This window comes from Vulpes vulpes, chromosome 7, assembly GCF_048418805.1.
Source record: "Vulpes vulpes isolate BD-2025 chromosome 7, VulVul3, whole genome shotgun sequence".
In the NCBI taxonomy this organism is placed as follows: Eukaryota; Metazoa; Chordata; class Mammalia; order Carnivora; family Canidae; genus Vulpes; species Vulpes vulpes.
Genome location: NC_132786.1, coordinates 45,161,556 through 45,179,659, shown reverse-complemented (window position 1 = coordinate 45,179,659; position 18,104 = coordinate 45,161,556). Strand labels below are relative to the sequence as shown.

Genomic DNA, 18,104 nt, shown 5'->3' with positions numbered 1-18,104 from the left:
CTCTACCTCTCTCTCGGTGTCTCTCATGAATAAATAAATAAAATCTTTAAAATAAGAAATCATGTGAAAATGGGACATGTCTTCTACAACTTTAGGAAACAAGTGATGGGCAAAATGAGTCATACCTGTTCATCGTTTAACTAAATAAAATGCTCTTGATACAGTACTTCATCAACCCCAGTTTTTATGACTAAAAGATGCAAATTCTCCAACGATTGCGTATTTAACGAGAAAGGACCTAGAAGGAAGCAAGGAAAACTAAGAAGAAAGGTGAGTGGAAGGATTGTGAAGGAGCTTTTATTTTATTTTCTTAATTTTTTTCTGGTAATATGGCCATAATGCTGTTTGTGAAATTTCTAAAAACAGACAAAAACAACAAAAAACCCACACAAAATCCACCTTAAAAATGAAAGGGAATAAGCCAACCATTATTACAAACCTCTCTGAAATGCTAAAAATAGTGAACATTTACCCAAAATGAATACATGAGTGACCCTCATCCTTGTCAATAGAAAAATGAATTTAATTTGCTCCAGATTACATAGGAAGCCAAATGGTTTACAGAAATTTATAGCTTTAATCTAATGATATCTGACAGCTACTGCCTCTTGTGTATTAAAAATGGCAAGTATTTTACATTAGTTTTTCTACGTTGCCCTGGGGAAATACGACAGAGCTGCCATTTGTCAAGCATTCATTTGCTTTGAGTAACAGAAACGCATACGTCAGAAAATCTCAGAACGAACAGGTTACACAATGTCCCTCACAAACAGTCTCAGCTACGCACACCTATCTGATAAAATACTGATTGCAAAAGCTATGACACAAAACCAATTTTGCAGAAATATAATGGGATGGAATTAAAGTAACGTAAAAACATGCTGGGCCAATTTAATGAATCATTATTAAACAAACATATGTTAAATCCTGGCAGGTAGATCACGCAGTGTTTCGTTAATAAATAAAAAAGAACCCTCTGCTTTTGTAAAATAACGTTTTTTGTGGAGACTGATGACGAAAGTAGAATGGCAACAGGGCAATGAGGGGAAAAAAGATACCTGGGCCTACTATCAGTGGTAGAATTTGATTATTTACATATTTTTAATAACTTTTCCTTTAAAACGCTTATAAAAGATATGCTCCTTTTGCGAGATGGTTATGATAACCTTATCACACTTCTTCAAGTTATTTTCATGGCTGAAAAAAACTCTTACTCATCCTTATCCTTTGATTTAGGTCTGTATCTACTGTCTTTGAGCTTTGCTGGGTTGTCTCATCAACAAATAACTATACAGAGAAAATATGCAGGAATTCTCAAAGTAATTTTTTTAAAAGATTTTATTTATTTATCCATGACAGACACAGAGAGATGCAGAGACACGAGCATTGGGAGAAGCAGGCTCCATGCAGGGAGCCCAAAGTGGGACTCGATCCCGGGTCTCCAGGATCATGCCCTGGGTTGAAGGCGGCGCCAAATCGCTGAGCCACCCGGGCTGCCCTCTAAAAGTAATTCTATTGGTCTGGAGGGCACAGTTTTTCCAAGAGCAATGATCCACACCATCATATCCACTGTGAGCTACTGCTATTGTGACCGAGGACTAGTATTTTCTACAGAAATGTATAGTAATGGATAATTATCTAGGTTTTGGAAGAGACTTTTTGAAAGAAAGCTTAGATCTGAAAATGCTATTGACCAAGAGAGGGTTAGAAGGGATCTACAATATACTCTGTCGCAGAAAAATCTCTGAATGAATTTACTGAGCTCAATGATACAGTGAGCTCTCCCCCAGGCCCTCCCTCACCCCTAACCCTAAGTATGATTGTTTCAAGACACCTAATTCCCTACTGGAGCCCTATTAATTCTTGCCAGGAAGCTAAACTACTTCCTTAGAAACTTGGAATCACCTCCACCTCAAACTTCTTCAACCCAGGTTACAAATTTGACAGTATAAAATTTTAGGTCAAATAAATTCCTAGCCGTGATGATATGACAATGCCACAGAGCAGACTTTCTTTCAACTAATCACAGAAATCTTTTAGAATCTGCTAAATACAGTCAAAAGTTGATCCTGGATTTTCACTTGGGTTCAAAAGTTTGATGTAGTATTTAGTCTCACAGAAACGAATCTTTCCTCTCCTCCCCTAAGTAAAGTGAAATCTCACACTTAATCCTCTGTATCAGTATCACAGGCCCTGACAATAAATCTTATAGGAAAAAGCAGCTGCAGCCAGACAGGGGGGCGGGTTGTCCAACAAATTCTCAACAAATTATCTGCTCAGAATCCTCACCAATTCTTCCTGCTTCATTTGAGTTGCTAGTTTCATGGTGAGACAATCTGCACTTTCTGTTTCTGGACAGATAGGGGAAAAGGAATTAAACCATAGAGAACTGGCATCTCTGCCACAATGTGTTTTCTCTCCTTTGAACTAGAGCTTTGGGGTTGCAAGCTCCAAACCCAGTGTCAGTCACATTTCTACAAATTTAAAGTTCAAAAACATATTTTCAAATTATGTTGTAGGTTAAATAATTTAGTGAAAAGGAGAGGAGGGATATGGACATAATACCATGAAATTATTGACTTTCATTCTTTTTACTTAAGTGTAAGAGATTACTTTCTCAAAAAAATATATCAAAAATATAATTCAGGTTAAGGGATAGTACAAAATGGTTAACTGCTCACTTTCATTAGTAAAAAACAAAAACAAACAACAACAAACCTTTGCATTCAAGCCTAAAACCTTTCCTTTTTTTTTGAAAACCAAAATACTTTTTCATATACATTTATATTTGGTCCAAAGCTTACCTTTTCCCCAAATCAAATTTTCTGAACAATATCTTCCTCCAAAGTTTTCTCATATAGGTGAACACAAATGTAGAAATAAGTAAAAGTTAATGACCCAATTCGGGCCAATAATCAATGTAGCAATGGCATTTAAATTTGCTTCCCTTTTATATCAAATCAGTACTATAAGGAAGTTAAACTATTTCAAACTTTCTGATACAAAATCCAGAGAGAGATAACCATCTTTCCTAAGGACATCCAACAAACGAAAAGCTGGTAGAGTTTGCAAAGGTACTTTACAATCTGAACCCATTTAGCTTTATTTAGTAAAGGCAAAAATACAGGAATAAGGCAGATCTAGCTGTCTCATTTAGATAGATGCAGAGCAATTAAAAAACATTATGCTTTCTAGGAGCGCCTGGGTGGCTCAACTGATTAATTATCTGCCTTCTGCTCAGGTCAGGATCTCAGGGTCCTGGGATCGAGCCCCCCCCCCCCCCCCCCCCCCGTGAGGAATCCCTGCTCAGTGAGAGGGTCTGGTTCTCCCTCTCCCTCTGCCCCTCCCATCCCCCACTCATTCTCTCTCTCTCTCTCTCTCCATTCTCTCTCTCTCTTTCTCTCTCTCAAATAAATGAATAAAATCTTTTAAAAAAAATAAGTCTTCTAGCATCAGTTTTTAGGGTTGGAAAAGAGGGAAAGTAAAAAAAAAAAAAAAAATGAAAAGAAGCCAGAGCCCTCAGCACCTTGGTAACCGGAGTATCTGCCCAGTCAGCACCCACTTCCACAGTCAAGGATCTTGGTGGCACACTTTGGTACCAGGCGGACGCCCGTTCCCGTTAGGTTTTAGCAATCTCTGGCTAATAAATCACTCTGAATGCCAGAGGTTACCACCTGTTCCCTCTCCCCTGGCAGCTATGGAAGGAAGTGTCCTCTGCTAGGCCCTGTCATCTTATATGTACCATTTCCAACATCAGGAGAGGACCTTCCCAAAGTGATTGCACATCCACCCCAACTCTCTAAGAGCTATCCTGATGAAACTGATGAGCATTCATTCAGTATTTTCCATATGCCATGTCCTTCTAGCTTACTCCTTCAAGAATCTTCACAGTATCCATACAAGATCAGGACTGTTGTGAATCTCACAGCATAGAGGAGGAAACAGAGACAGAAAAAGGCTGGGCAAAATTAGTTAGCAGGTGGAATGAGAGATGAACCCTGCTTGTGTGACTCTGAAGCTTTTATTCACAGCCACGAACTCCTGCCATCTTGCCAGGGAGCTGTCATTACCCACCTACCCACACCTCCTTTAAGGAAGAAAGAAGATCCCACAGCACTCTCCTGCCACTCCCAAGCCACAGGTGACCAGACCAGAGATAGGCCCCTGACTCAGGGTTACATATCTAAAGGCTGAGTACGCTCATTCAGTATTCTTGAAAATCTGAATAATACAACTGAAAGGGTCGATGGTCCAGTGCTCAGGCCGAAGTCATGCAGACTGGGAGCCAGGCTGACACCATGTGGAAACCAAGTGGCTGAGAGCAAAAGCAGTGATTCAGGGGAGCAGAGAGAGACCTGCCACCCCAGCGGTGAGACAAGGAGGGGAATGCATGGGTCCACTTCTCCCTTCCCTGAGGCCTTGTCGTCCTTCCTGATGTTGGGTGTGCAGAGTCCCCTGAGTCATCTCAACAAACTCACTGTTCACCTAAGCTATTTTGAGTGGTCTCTGTTCCTTGAAAGCAGAAGCTACTAAAGAAAATTAAGGTGGTATCAGCACATCCTACTCTCTTGGGTTCCACTTCATTTCAACCCTTCAAGTCTTTCACTACTTCCTCCCATTTCTGGTGAATTTCCTGATAATCCCTCTTCTTTCCAAGAGCAGGTATCCTGATGGGATAACTTGATTTATTCACATATTTTTCCAGTAAGGTACTCAGTTGAGTTTAACATACATTAGTCCTGTCTTTTCTACTTACCTACAGACATACATACCCTCTCTCTTAAACACAGCCTTTTACAAGGCAGAACAAAATTTTTTCTTCTTGGACTTATATACTTCCAACCTGGGCTCCCGAGAACACTATTTCTCCACTGTCCACTATTGATCAAAGAGCACCCTACACCTGGTCAAGGTCCTAGCAATAGCAAACAAGGGTTCTACAGTACTTACTCAAGATGTTCAAAACATTGTTGTCATCAATGAATTTAAACCAATTGTTCACTTAATGAAAGGAGGGCTAGCAAAGGAAGCACAGGAGGTATTTTATCACATTGTAGAAGGTTAAGTTTCCTGAGTCAGAGAAGGATGAGCTGAATTTGGCCATCTGAATGCAGTCGCCAAATGTAGTGGCAGAAGGAGGTAGGGAAGGGAGCAGTCGGGATTATGAGTGTTTTGGGTGGAGGGAACGGCAAGGCCAAAGGAACAGAAGGTGGTTCAATATGCTATAGAGCTTAGGGGCATGAGGAGAAGCTACAGGTAAACAGAGTAAGCAGAGGGATCCCTAGGCCACACAAGGAGTTTGGACTTTATCCTGAAAGCAGTGGGGAATCACTGAAGGACTTTAAGCCAGATACACAACTTGAAAACTGTTTATCGTTTTGACTATATTATAGGGAAAGGATGGGAAAAATTAAGACTGGAGTTAGGAAGAAAGGAAATCACGTTCCTGCAATGATCAAGGCACAAAGGACTGTGACCCTAGGGTGAAGGCAGTGGGGTGGAGTGAAGTGGATGGATCTCTGAGCTGTTTGGGAGGTGAAGGAGAGAGAAGTTGGTGACTATGGTATTTGGGCCCATGGCTTCTAGATGGTTTGTGTGTCCTTCACTTAAGGAATGAGAGAGGAAGGTTCTTTCTGACCCCCCCCTGATTTTTAGATCTGTAGGGGACTGTCACATGGTCAAGAAAGCTCTAGAGCAGAAGGCAGGAGATAGGAGAATTATCAGCACAGAGAGGATAATTAAAGGGACAGTATCACCCAGTGAGAGATTGTACATGAGAAGGGAAGGGAACAAAACACCAAAGATCCACACATTTAAGGAATGGGAAGAAAACGACAAAGAAGAACCCACAGAGGGGCTGAGAAGAGACAAGAGTGGTAGAAAGAACCAGAAGTTCTGACCCAAAGGGGAATGAGCCTTCGAGGAAGGAAAGAGTGGTCAACAAGGTCAGACAGTGCTTGAAAAGAAGGAATGAAATATGATCTTAGGATTTAGACAAAGAAGTCTTTGGTGACCTTGAGAAATTTCCGCAGCTTTGTGGGGAGTGTAAGTCAGGTGCCTTGGGCTGAGAAATGAGGAAAGGTGGGGAAACAAAGACAAGTTTATGTGGTTTTCTTCAAGCATATGACATGAGGGGCCCATGGAGTCGAAGGGAGACTTTGTATAAAGAAGGTATTTACTGTGTTTAGACCCTGAAGGGAAAATGCTAGAAGAGAGAGACAGAGATAACATATAAGGGCGGGGGGGTGGGGGGGGGGTGGATCAAGAAGGTCCTTGAGATGTGGGAGACTAAGATCCAGAGCGGAGATGAACAGTCAGTACAAGGAGAAATGCATCTTTACCCTAAGAGTCAAGAAGGAGGACAAGGTGGTACAGGGACACACAAGTTCATAGGTGTAGGTGGTAGATTGCTGTACTGTCATTTGGAGAACTCCTAAAATTCTAACTTCATGTGGTGTATACAGTGACCCTTGAACAACACAGGTTTGAACTACACAGGTCCACTTATGCACACATTTTTTTGAATACAGTACACCACTATAGATGTATTTTCTCTCCCTTATGATTTTCTTCATAACATTTTCCTTTCTTTAGCTTACTTTCATGTAAGAATACTGATATAATAGATACAAAATACAAAATATGTGTTAACTATATATAAGTATTATATTATAAGGCTTCTGGTCAGCATTAAGCTATTAGTAGTAAAGTTTTGGGGGAGTCAAAGGTTACACCTAGACTTTTGACTATGATCAAGGTTGGTGCCCCGATCACCATGTTGGGGGCAATTGTAGTTTATAGATGACAATAAATGGGAATGAAAAAATAATGTCAGAATAACTTCAGGAAAACTGTACATGGATAATTTATTGTTTTGTTTTGATCACCAAAAACTTGTACTACCATTCTAAACATGAAAAGATAAATGCAGAGTAACTTTAAGTATATGCTTCTAGAATATAGTTAAAACTTCCATGTCTAGCTTTTTGCATACTCAGAAAACAGACTCGGTAATATGTGGTATGGTGACTTTGTGGAACAAGGTATTCTAAATAAATGAGATTTCTAGATAACTAAACTATAAATCTCTAAATCATTGACTGCTGTTGCTCCAATCTTGCCACAATTTAGAAATGCTACTGAATTCTCTAATGCTATCTGCTGTGCTAACAGGTGCCTAAGCTGCTCATCTTTGTTAAGAGAGTGACGTATTAGTATTCCTGTTTAAAAACAGGAATATATACTATTTCTTTAATTCTGATTTTAGGCCACTGTTCACACAAATTAGAGCCAGCTCAAGGATGTCAAAAAATCCAGATGAACTGGACAAACGCAGGCTCCTGCTGAGAGCCATTGCTGAGGAAGATTTTTTACTTATTTCTAAATTAGTAGCTGAATTTCAGATTAAAGAATCTAGAAGTATGTTCATGGACTAGGAGGTGTGTTAAAAATACATGAAAGCTCTTATTGTCTGAAGAAATACTTCAGAACACTCTGATTTCCTCTAATCATTCTCTTTCCAAACACAGCCAAAGTATCCCTCTCAAGTCACCACCCTGCACCCTCCCTTGAAAGCTAACTAATTTAATTAGTTGTTAGAATTCAACCACTTTTGTTTTAATGCTAAGCAAAATTCCTTTCAACAAACTGTGGCAGAAAAGGAATTCAAGCAGAATTCAGATTCATTTTTAGTTCAAGTTCACAAAATTTAGACAGATACTATGCTGTGCAGTCATGGTTTATGGTTTGGCTGGAAAGTCACCTTCTTGAAAAATTGTCATTTTTGAAATGATATTTTCAATTTTGCAAAGCATGCTCTGATGTGATACTTCTTAAAATACAGAAACAATGTGTCACCGGAGATTTTTTTATCATTAGCAATGACATGTTGGCAGATTGCTGAAAAACTGCTATTGGCTGACAGCGGTTTGGAAGTTCATGTTGGCTTCAAATAAATCTGAATAAAACATTTCTATTCTGTGCTCAGAGAAAGTAATTAAAACAGTGCCAGTTCTTCATCATCACGATTCAGAGCCTCTAAGATTTAAGTTTAGAAGGTGAAAATTAAGAAAAAAAATTAAAACTAAAATAACTTGAAATAATGAGGTCCTTAACACCAAGGTCTGACATTTTTTGTCGCATATATTCTACTTATTAATATGCCATTACTGCAAACAATTTCTTCAACTTGAGTTTTCACCAAACTTTTTCTTAATTTTTGTAGTACTATTGCATAGACTGAATTTCACCTATCAATTGCTGAATGAACTTCAAATTTCTCTAAAAGATTAAGTTTTACAATTTCAAAAAGGAAAAAGGAAATGTTCTAAATGCAATTTACATATATATGTATATATATATTACATCTCTTTTCCAGTCTTCCATTGATGGACACTTAGAATGGAAAACTACTCAGCCATTTAAAAAAGAATGAAATCTTGCCACTTGCAACAACGTAGACAGAGCAAGAATGTATTATGCTACGCAAAATAACTCAGAGAAAGACAAGTACCATATGATTTCACTTATATGTGGAATTTAAGAAACAAAACAAATGAGCACAGGGAAAAAGAGAGGGAGAGACAAATCAAGAAACAGACTCTTAACTATAGAGAACAAACTGATGGTGACTAGAGGGGAGGTGGGTGGGGGATGGATGAAATAGGTGATGGGAATGAAGGAATATACCTGTTGTGATGAGCACCGGGTGATGTATGGAATTGGTGAATCACTATATTGTACACCTGAAACTAATATTTAAATATTAGTTAACTGGAATTAATATTTAAATATTAGTTAACTGGAACTGCTAACTGGAATTTAAATAGAAATTTACTTAAGAAAGTAAATGCAATTTCTAAAGAACACTCCAAGGGGCATGAGGATACAGGCTGAGGAGAAAGACAAACACCACTGGCCATGACCATGTAGTATGCTTGAAGGTAAGGGAAGTTCAGGGTACTATGGGGGCAGAGAGGAGGGTGCGCTCTGTTCGGACTCAGGCTGGGCCTGGGGACTTCCTGGCAGGAGCCAAAACTAATCTGATTCCTTATCCATACTTTCACTCTAGAAGTCATTGAAAAAAAAGAAGAAAGAAGAAAAAAATTGAATACTGCTTAACCAATCCTCAGAACAAAGCAGCATCCTTAATCTTTAAAAACTAATTTTGAGGGGGATCCCTGGGTGGCGCAGCGGTTTGGCGCCTGCCTTTGCCCCAGGGCGCGATCCTGGAGACCCGGGATCGAATCCCACGTCGGGCTCCCGGTGCATGGAGCCTGCTTCTCCCTCTGCCTGTGTCTCTGCCTCTCTCTCTCTCTCTGTGACTATCATAAATAAATAAAAATTTAAAATAATTTTTTTTAAAAAATAAAAATAAAAACTAATTTTGAAAGTCTGACAATTTATATAATCAGCCACTTTTAAAACCAATTACTTTGGGATACCTGGGTGGCTCAGCGGTTGAGCGTCTGCCTTAGCTCAGGGCGTGAACCCCGGGATTGAGTCCAGCACAGGGCTCTCTGCAAGAATCCTGCTTCTCCCTATGCCTATGTCTCTGCCTGTCTCTCTGTGTCTTTCATGAATCAATAAATAAAATTTTTAAAAATAAATAAAGTCAATCACTTCAAAGTTCGATCTTTCCTTTTCCTTACTTTATTTGAAAATTTACTTTTTTTGGGAAAAAGATCCTGAATTTTGTATAAATAATGAATAACTACTGAAGTTATTTCTCTAATAAATCGTTAACAAATCCTTGAAATAATCATATGAATCTGTAAATCCTTAATCAGAAATTCCTGGAAACATCTATTTTGATTTTTAATTTCCAATAGCAACGGCTTAAATTGCTCTACAATTTAAAATTCAAATGGTCTCCTAATCTGCTGAAAACTACACTTGGTAATGGCTGATTAATGAGAGTGCCCTATACAAATAAATTATTTAGATAACGTGTGAAGAGTGGGCTCTGCAAGGAATACGATTTATAAAAACAAAAAGAGAACACTGTAAGACCTACCAGTTAAGCAGAAATCTAAAGTATAGGTATACATATATGTCCTACTCATAGAGATTTTCAAACTTCTTTTTAAAAACATTCATCTTTAATCCTTTTTGTTAGCCCCTATTAAAAACTATTATCTTGGCCTTCTTGCCTCTAAAATCTCTATAAGTATTCCGTATTACAATGGGGCAACGGTACATGTAGGGTAGTAAAACAAGAATGTAACAAAAAGATAAATCAGCTTCCTTCATCCTCACACACTCTTTTGCTGCTTTGCAAAGTTCATCTGACCTTCAGAGTGTTTAGCACCAACATGCAGAGAGAGAAATATCACACATGGGGCTAGGAATCCAGCTCAAGCCAGGAAACCAGCACTGTTATGTCCTAATCTTGACTTTACATGATGCCAGTGAGAGGAAGCAACTCTTTGAAAGCATGCTGTGCAGAGATTTGAAAATAATTATTTTGGTCAAAGAGTTTAATAATGTCTGTAACTTTAAAATATGCTTGGAAAGACATTTAAAAAAATAACTCCAAAATAACAGAGGATTATGAAATAGACGGAGTGAGCTGACCTTTAATACTTTGGATCTGTTTGCTTACACTTGTATCTAGCATGCCTCCTGCCATCTCTCCAACAACTCCAACAGGTGAGCCTGGGCTTCATGACCTCCCCACCTGCCCTGGGGTTCAGCCTGCCTTCTTCCTGACCTTCTATTTTGCTATTCTTCACTGGAATGCCGTAGTCCAATCTGTCCACTGACTACCCCTTGCACATTTGCCTTCTTGCCCACATACAGGTGACAAGATTTATTGGCCATGGTGTTTCTGGTCACCCCAGATCATGTCTATGGATCATGTCTATGGTCACCCCAGGTCATGTCTATGGAGGGCTCCTCCCTAGGCCTTCCCAGCTGCTTCAGAGACAGCAGGAAGGGTCTGTCTTGCTTTTCTCTCTCGGCTTCTGAATTTCCTTCTGACTCAAAGAAGTGAAAAAACCACACACACCACACACTTAAAGAAATTAAAGCCAAGAAGCCAGGCTGGTTTATATAATAAAGGGCTGGTGGGGGGGGGGAGGGGAGGGGAGCAGGAGAACACCTACAGCTCAGAGAACGTCCTCTGGCAGGGAGAAGATGGAAAGAGGGGGAAGTGCTGGTGTGGGGTAAGAGCTGGATGTCCTTCAAGAGGTACAAGGGAAAGTTGAAATTCCGTTTAGGTATACTGTTGGCAGCTGGTCAGTGTTTCTTTGAATATGACCTCCCCCCACCCAAGGGACTGGGTCCTATGGCATTTGGGTAGTGCTATTAACTTTCCCTTGTACTCTGCACCCTCTGCAGGGTGGTGAGACCAAGACCACTTGTTTGGTGTAAAAAAAAGATTGCACCTATTTAGATACCATCACTTCGAAATAGGATTTATTTGGCTTAACATAAATGACTGGCAATTGGTTCCTAGGAACCAGTTTGCTAGAACAAGCCAAGTAAGGACAGCTGACAGATCATCAGAAAGGGGAAGAGGTAGTTGTACCCAAGATGCAAGAGGAAGGACACCTGCTGCCATCACTGCAGAGTGTCCGGAAAGACACATGCATCTAAATAATTCTGCAGATTTTTTTGGTAAAGATTTTATTGATTTATTAGAGACAGTGTGTGTGCGTGCGTGCGCGCACATGAACAGACGGAGGGGCACAGGGAGAGGGAGAGGCAGGCTCCCCGCTAAGCAGGGAGCCAGACAAGGCTGAAGGCAGACACTTAATTGCTTAATCCACTGAGCCACTTAGGCGCCCCAAAGGTTTTTTTTTTTAGATTGAGATATAACTGACATATCGCATTATATTACAAAGATTTTTTTTTTTTAAAGAATTCAGTTGTTGAATAATCCCCAGTGACATTTAATCTTAAAGCCTTTTAATGCTCTTACATTTTAATTCCAAAGTATGGTAAATGTATTTTAGAAATCTGAACATCACATTTGAAACCCTAGGGGATACTTCTCGTAGGGGACCTTGGAGGAAATCATTCCCCACCTCATCTTCAGTGTTGAGCCCCTTTCACTGCTGACGAGGGCGGGCCAGGCACAGAAGGCCTCTTCCCCAGCACCCTGTTCTCTCCTAGTAGCTCCTACTGCTGGGCGATCTCTTTCATGGAGCCCTCCTAACTCCTGCCCATTGGTCTAATTTGCCCCAACAACAACCATAGAAAAGTCTTCTCACTCAAAAAATTCCACATGGCTACCAACCCATGACTTCTCTCCTCTCAGGAGAGAACATGAATTCAAAGTTACAACTACTACACTCTGAAAAACACTAACTTAACAACAACAACAAAAGACACTCTGATTAAGACAAAAGCGTTCCAGGTGTGGTCACACAAGTATAGCCTCAGTTGTTTATTATCTTCTTCCATCCTACGAACTTTTATTAATTCTTTGTTTTGTTTTTACTTGCCGCCCCCCAAGTCACCTCCACATTGCATCTAAAGTTCTGCTGGATCTGGTTCCTCGCTATCTCCTAGCTCATCTTCTGCCTTCATACCCTTGTGCTACCCTGGGTTTCCTTTTAACTTTCTCAGAACTCAGAGCCTCTTCCTGCCTCCTCGCTTTCAGCACAGTTAGTCGTTTCTTCTTCCTGGAAGGGGACTCCTCCTCTTTGCCTGGATAGCTCCCAATCATCCTTAATGCCCTCCCCCAAGCTAACTGTGGTCACCCTATTACTTGTTCTCATGGTGTTGTATTTTTAGGGCACTTTTTATTTTTTGTAATTACAGTCAACCACTTGGGTGAATAGCTTTTAATCCTTGTTACAGGTTGAACAGTGCTCCCCCAAAAGATTTGTTGAAGTCCTAAACTCTGGTACCTTATTTGGTGATCTTATTTGGAAACAGGGTCTTTGCAGGTGTTATCAAGTGAAGATGAGGTCATTAGTGTGAGCCCCAATCCAATATGATTGGTGTGCTTATGAGAAGAGGAAAATGCCATGTGAATGACACACACAGGGAGAATGCCATGTAATGACAGAGGGAGACATCACAGTGACGCAGCTGCAAGCCGAGGAGCACAAAGATTCAAGGTCACCACTAGAAGAGAGACAGGCAAGGAGGGAATCTCCCCTACAGGTTTCAGAAGGAGCATGGCCCTGCTGCCATCTTGATTTCAGACTTCTAGTTTCCAGAACCATGAGATAATAAATTTCTGTTACTTTAAGTTGCCCAGCATGTGGTACTTTTTTATGGCAACCCTGGGAAATTAGTATGTTCCTTTAGACTAGAAGCTTCTTGAAAGAAAGGTCTTCTTATTTTATTCACTTTTTGTATTCTCTGTATACCTAGTGATATGGATGAGAGCACAATCAACATTTGTTCAGTGAATGAATGAACCAGACTTGGTTTGTAGTCAACTAAAAGCCTAGGATTCTCTTCTCAAAGATATGAATACAGATTGGGTCATTTAGAGTTCATATTGTTTCACTGATTATTTTAAAACCCAATTCAGAATTCTAAGTTTTATATTACTTGGGATTATGTTGTATTACAAATCCATCAATCTACTAAGTGCCCTACCTAGCTTTATATCACTGCAAATTTAAGCATGTCTTCCATCTTAATCCAATAATAAATGATTAAAACTGTTAAACCTGACATGGCCAAGGGCAGAGTACCATGGCTTGCCACCAAGAATATCCCTCCAAGCTGGTATCGACCTATTAATCAACACTCTGGTATATCATGCAACCAACTAGAAATCCACATTTCTCTCCAGCTCAACCAAAGGTTATCATAACACATAATGGGAAATGCTTTCTGAAATCCTAATGCATTATGTTTAAATTTCCCAAATCCACCAGCCTGATAACCATGTAAAAACAGAGTATGGAGCTTACAAGGCATAACTTGTCCTTGGTGAACCAGTGCCTTTTGGAACTGTGTTCCAGCACCCTCATCTGTGGTTTCCAGGATCTACACTGGCCTCCATTTTGCAAGCTCTTTCCTTTCTTCTGCCCCCTGTCTTATATTTCAAGATACCTCCAAGATTACAGATGGTCATTCCACACTCCTAACTGCAAATTATTTTGGTATCATGAGGTATAATTCATCTGGGCCTAAAATTGCAAACTAGCTGAAAGTAGCAAGGATCTCTCTCACCAATTTGGTTTATGGGCTCCCTTCCAGTTATTTGTTCTATCCTTCTATTTAGATAATCACCTTTTGGTAAAGATAAAAGCAAAATAGGGATAGCTGGTCATTTAGGGAATGTTCTAAGGTATGAGCAAATGATTTCCTTGTCACCAAAAGACAAACATTTTATGAATATCACCAAAAAGTGTAGTTTGTTGCAAATTCTTTGGACCTTCTAAACTCTCACTACTCACACTCTCTATTTGGTTTATCTTATGCCAACAAAGACCAAGTTTGTTTAAAAATCTTTCACTGGAAGGTTTCAACAAATCCTACTTGCGGGAAAGTCCTTGTTTGCAAGCAACAAAACAAAGTTTCATCATCTATGACTCTAGCACCATCGCGTTGTTTAATGTACTCTGAACATGGGCTCACATGCACCCAATCATCACCAGCAAAGCACAAAGAATTCTACCGCGATAATTTGAAGGTAAACAGTTCATTGTCAAATTAAAACCCAGGCAAACAAATCCTTCTAGTTTACCACTTATGTTTACCTCTCAGCCCTTACCTTCTCACTGGTAAAATGAAGATATGGTTCTCATAAGGTAGTTCTGAGGGACAAATGAGATAATACACCTGAAGTGCTCACGACAAAGCAGGTACTCCATAGAAGGTAGTAGCTGTTGTTAATTTATTATAATATAAACCAAAGACACATGTTTGACATTCATATCTTGGAATGCCCAATATAATCCACTTATAAAAGCCATTAATTTTTATTTTAAAAGATTTATAGATAGAAATTAAGATTTAGGATGAAATAGACTGCTAGTCTAGGACTCTAAGTTTTCAAAGAAAAAACCAAAGCCAGGGACAGACAGCTAATGGGACTTGCTCAGAATGCAGGTCTCCCCACTCCACCCAAGCTGTGCTGAATGTAAAACATGAGATGTAGAACCCATAGAAAACACAAATTAAAATGACAAAACATGTCTAAAATATCAAGAATTATACTAAGTACAGTTGACACATTTTCCAGTTAAAAGAATATCATGTTGAGTTCTCTAAAAAATTACAGTTACGTGTTATTACAATGAAACATCAAATCAAAAGAACCTGGAAATGTTGATAGTACAGAAAAAACAACCAGGTAAATGCCAGTAATAAATGAACAGAGACAGAAAAACCAAAAAAATAAATACTAATAAAAAACAAAGCCAAGGGGATCCCTGGGTGGCTCAGCGGTTTAGCGCCTGCCTTTGGCCCAGGGCGTGATCTTGGAGCCCCAGGATCAAGTCCTGCGTTGGGCTCCCAACATGGAGCCTGCTCCTCCCTCCTCCTGTGTCTCTGACTCTCTCTCTCTCTATGTCTATCATGAATAAATAATAAATAAAATCTTAAAAAAAAACCAAAGCCGAGGTAATTATATTAACATAGGATACAATAGGCATTAAAAACAAAAACCTTATTATATAATGTGAATATATTACATCATGTGAATAGATTAAATTTATTGGGAAATTATTCTAGATTTCTATGCACTAATCAAATAACCTCAAAATACATGAAGCAAAATTTGAGAGAACTATAGAAAGAACTGACAAATGCATGCCTGTAGTGGGAAATTTCAACTTCCCTCCCTCAATTGTTGATGTTAAAGAAAAAAATTATCAATGCTGCAGGTGATTTGAAGGTCACAACTGGTTTGACTTAGTTCACTTACAATCAGTAATTAGAATATGCTATATGTCAGTCTATTCTAGCTAGGGGAGATAGAGCAGTGAACAAAAAACAGTCCTAACCTCATGGAAATCACATCCTAGATGAGGAGACAATAACCACTATGGAAATAAATGTAGAGGACTAACAGGCAAAGAACCCAGTATCTAGCAATTAGAGAATCCACACTCTTTGTGAGCCTATGAGAAACATACACAAAAACTGATATAACTTTAGACCATTTAAAGTAAATCTCAACAAATTTCAAAGGAAACCAAATCATACAAATCTGACCACAATGCAGATTGGTCAGTTAGATCAATCACACATCCATTTTAAAACCCAAAGTTTTGGAAATTTATGAATATACTGAAGAAATTCAGAATAACATGATAGCTTTTATAGAGCTGCAGGTTTGGAAAAATCTTCCAAGTTTTAAACGTTCCATTTGTATGAAAAGAACTACATATAAGCTACTCTAGTAGAGTTGGGCTGAATTTTTCAATATGCTTATCCCAGAATTTATCAGTTCCTTCCAGTTTTTTTAAAACACTGTTCACCATTTAAAAAGTTATCCTTATAAAATCTTAAAAAAAAAGAAAAAGAAAAAGAAAAAGAAAGAAAAGGAGGGAGAAAATAAAAGAAGGGGGAGTCGGGGCACCTGAGTGGCTCAAGCAGTGAAGTGTTCTACTCTTGATTTTGGGCCCAGGTCTTAATCTCAGAGTGGTGAGTTTGAGGTCTGTTAGGCTCCACCCTAGGTGTGGAGCCTACTTTTAAAAAAAGAGGAGATCTTCTCTTCATCCCTTTTGTTATAGATTGAATGTGTCCCCTTCAAAACCTCTTTTGAAAACCTAATGCCCAGTGTGATGGTATTGGGAAGTGGGGCCTTTGGGAAGTGATTAGATCGTGAGGGTGGGTCCCTCATGAATGGGATTAGTGTCCTTATAAAAGAAACTCGTGAGAGCTTAGTTGTCCCTTGTGCTTCATGAAGACACAGCAAGAAGGCCATTTATGAACCGGGAAGCAGGTTCCTACCAGACCCTGAGTCTGCTGGTGCCTTGATCTGGACTCCCCAGTCTCCGGACTGGGAAATAAATGTTTGTGGTTTAAGTCATCCTGCCTCTGGTATTTTTGTTTTAGCAGCCCAAACTGAGACACCTTCCTGCTTCCTACTTCTCACTGATTGGAAGGCAGATATGGGGCTGAAATTTGAAGACCTTCCTTAGACTATGAAGTTGAATGCTGTCTAGTGAAGATGGCAGGAGAAGAAGCTAGAAGACCTCTTGATGTGCCCTTGATCCAGTGGAGCCCGTGCAGATGCCCTCTAGACTTTACATATCAGTGAAATAAGTCGCTGGTGTAAACCACTGTTGTCTGGGGTTTTCTGTCACTGACATCTGAATCTAAATCCTAATGAATACAGAGAGTGTGGTAATGAAGTTGAAATGAAGATATGCAAAAGAGGTTTAAATTTTCAAGATTTTATCCATCTATTCATCACACACACACACACACACACACAGAGAGAGAGAGAGAGAGAGAGAGAGAGAGAGAGAGAGAAGCAGAGACACAAGCAGAGGGAGAAGCGGGCTCCACGCAGGGAACCCGACACTCCCCTGGTCTCCAGGATCATGCCCCAGGCCGAAGGTGGTGCTAAACCACTGAGCCACCCAGGCTGCCCTCATCCTTCTTTTAAAATATACTTCGCAAAAGACACTTTCCCTTACTTGCTATTAGCTAGAATTAATCCAATGCTTCAAGGGGAGCCAGGAACCCAGTCTTTATTTCGGGTGTTCATGTATATGCCCAGGTAAAAACTAGGAAGATGTGGAAGAAAACAGCACTCTCTATTAGGTCATCTGAGAAAATGTGATAAAATACAGTTAAGAGTCCCGTCCAGGGGCACCTGGGTGGCTCAGTGATTGAATGCCTGGGCATGATCCCAGGGTCCTGGGATCAAGTCTGGCATCAGGGAGCCTGCTTCTCTGCCTATGTCCCAGGCTCTCTCTGTGTGTTCCTCATGAATAATTAATAAAATCTTAAAAAAAAAAAAAAAAAAAGAATCTCACCCAGTCTCTCCTCTCTGACCAGGTGCCACACAGCAGCGCATGGCCCACTCAGGTCCCCACATGTCTACTCAGCCTTGCTTGGCTGGGGCCAGTAGGGTTTTCTCGTACCTCCTTAACAGTTAACTCTAGGCACACTCTTTCTGTGTCCTGTTTGTTAGTTTGTGTGAACTTCTTGGCTAAGGAATTACAGTGTCTTAT

At 39.8% G+C, this 18,104-nt stretch overlaps 1 protein-coding gene across 4 annotated transcripts in view; it reads right to left on the bottom strand.

Annotated features, from left to right (window-relative positions):
- The window catches only part of SLC7A2 (solute carrier family 7 member 2), a 67,576-nt gene that overhangs the window by 26,627 nt on the left and 22,845 nt on the right, over window positions 1-18,104 (bottom strand). Inside the window, exon 1 of one of the 4 annotated variants that reach the window (XM_072763620.1) lies at window positions 3,527-3,596. The exons of 2 other annotated variants lie outside the window; for them this stretch is intronic. The gene's annotated coding sequence lies outside the window, so the exon portion shown is untranslated. Of the gene's footprint in view, window positions 1-3,526; window positions 3,597-18,104 lie in introns of those variants that run through there. One more of the 4 variants, XM_072763618.1, reaches the window with a different exon arrangement.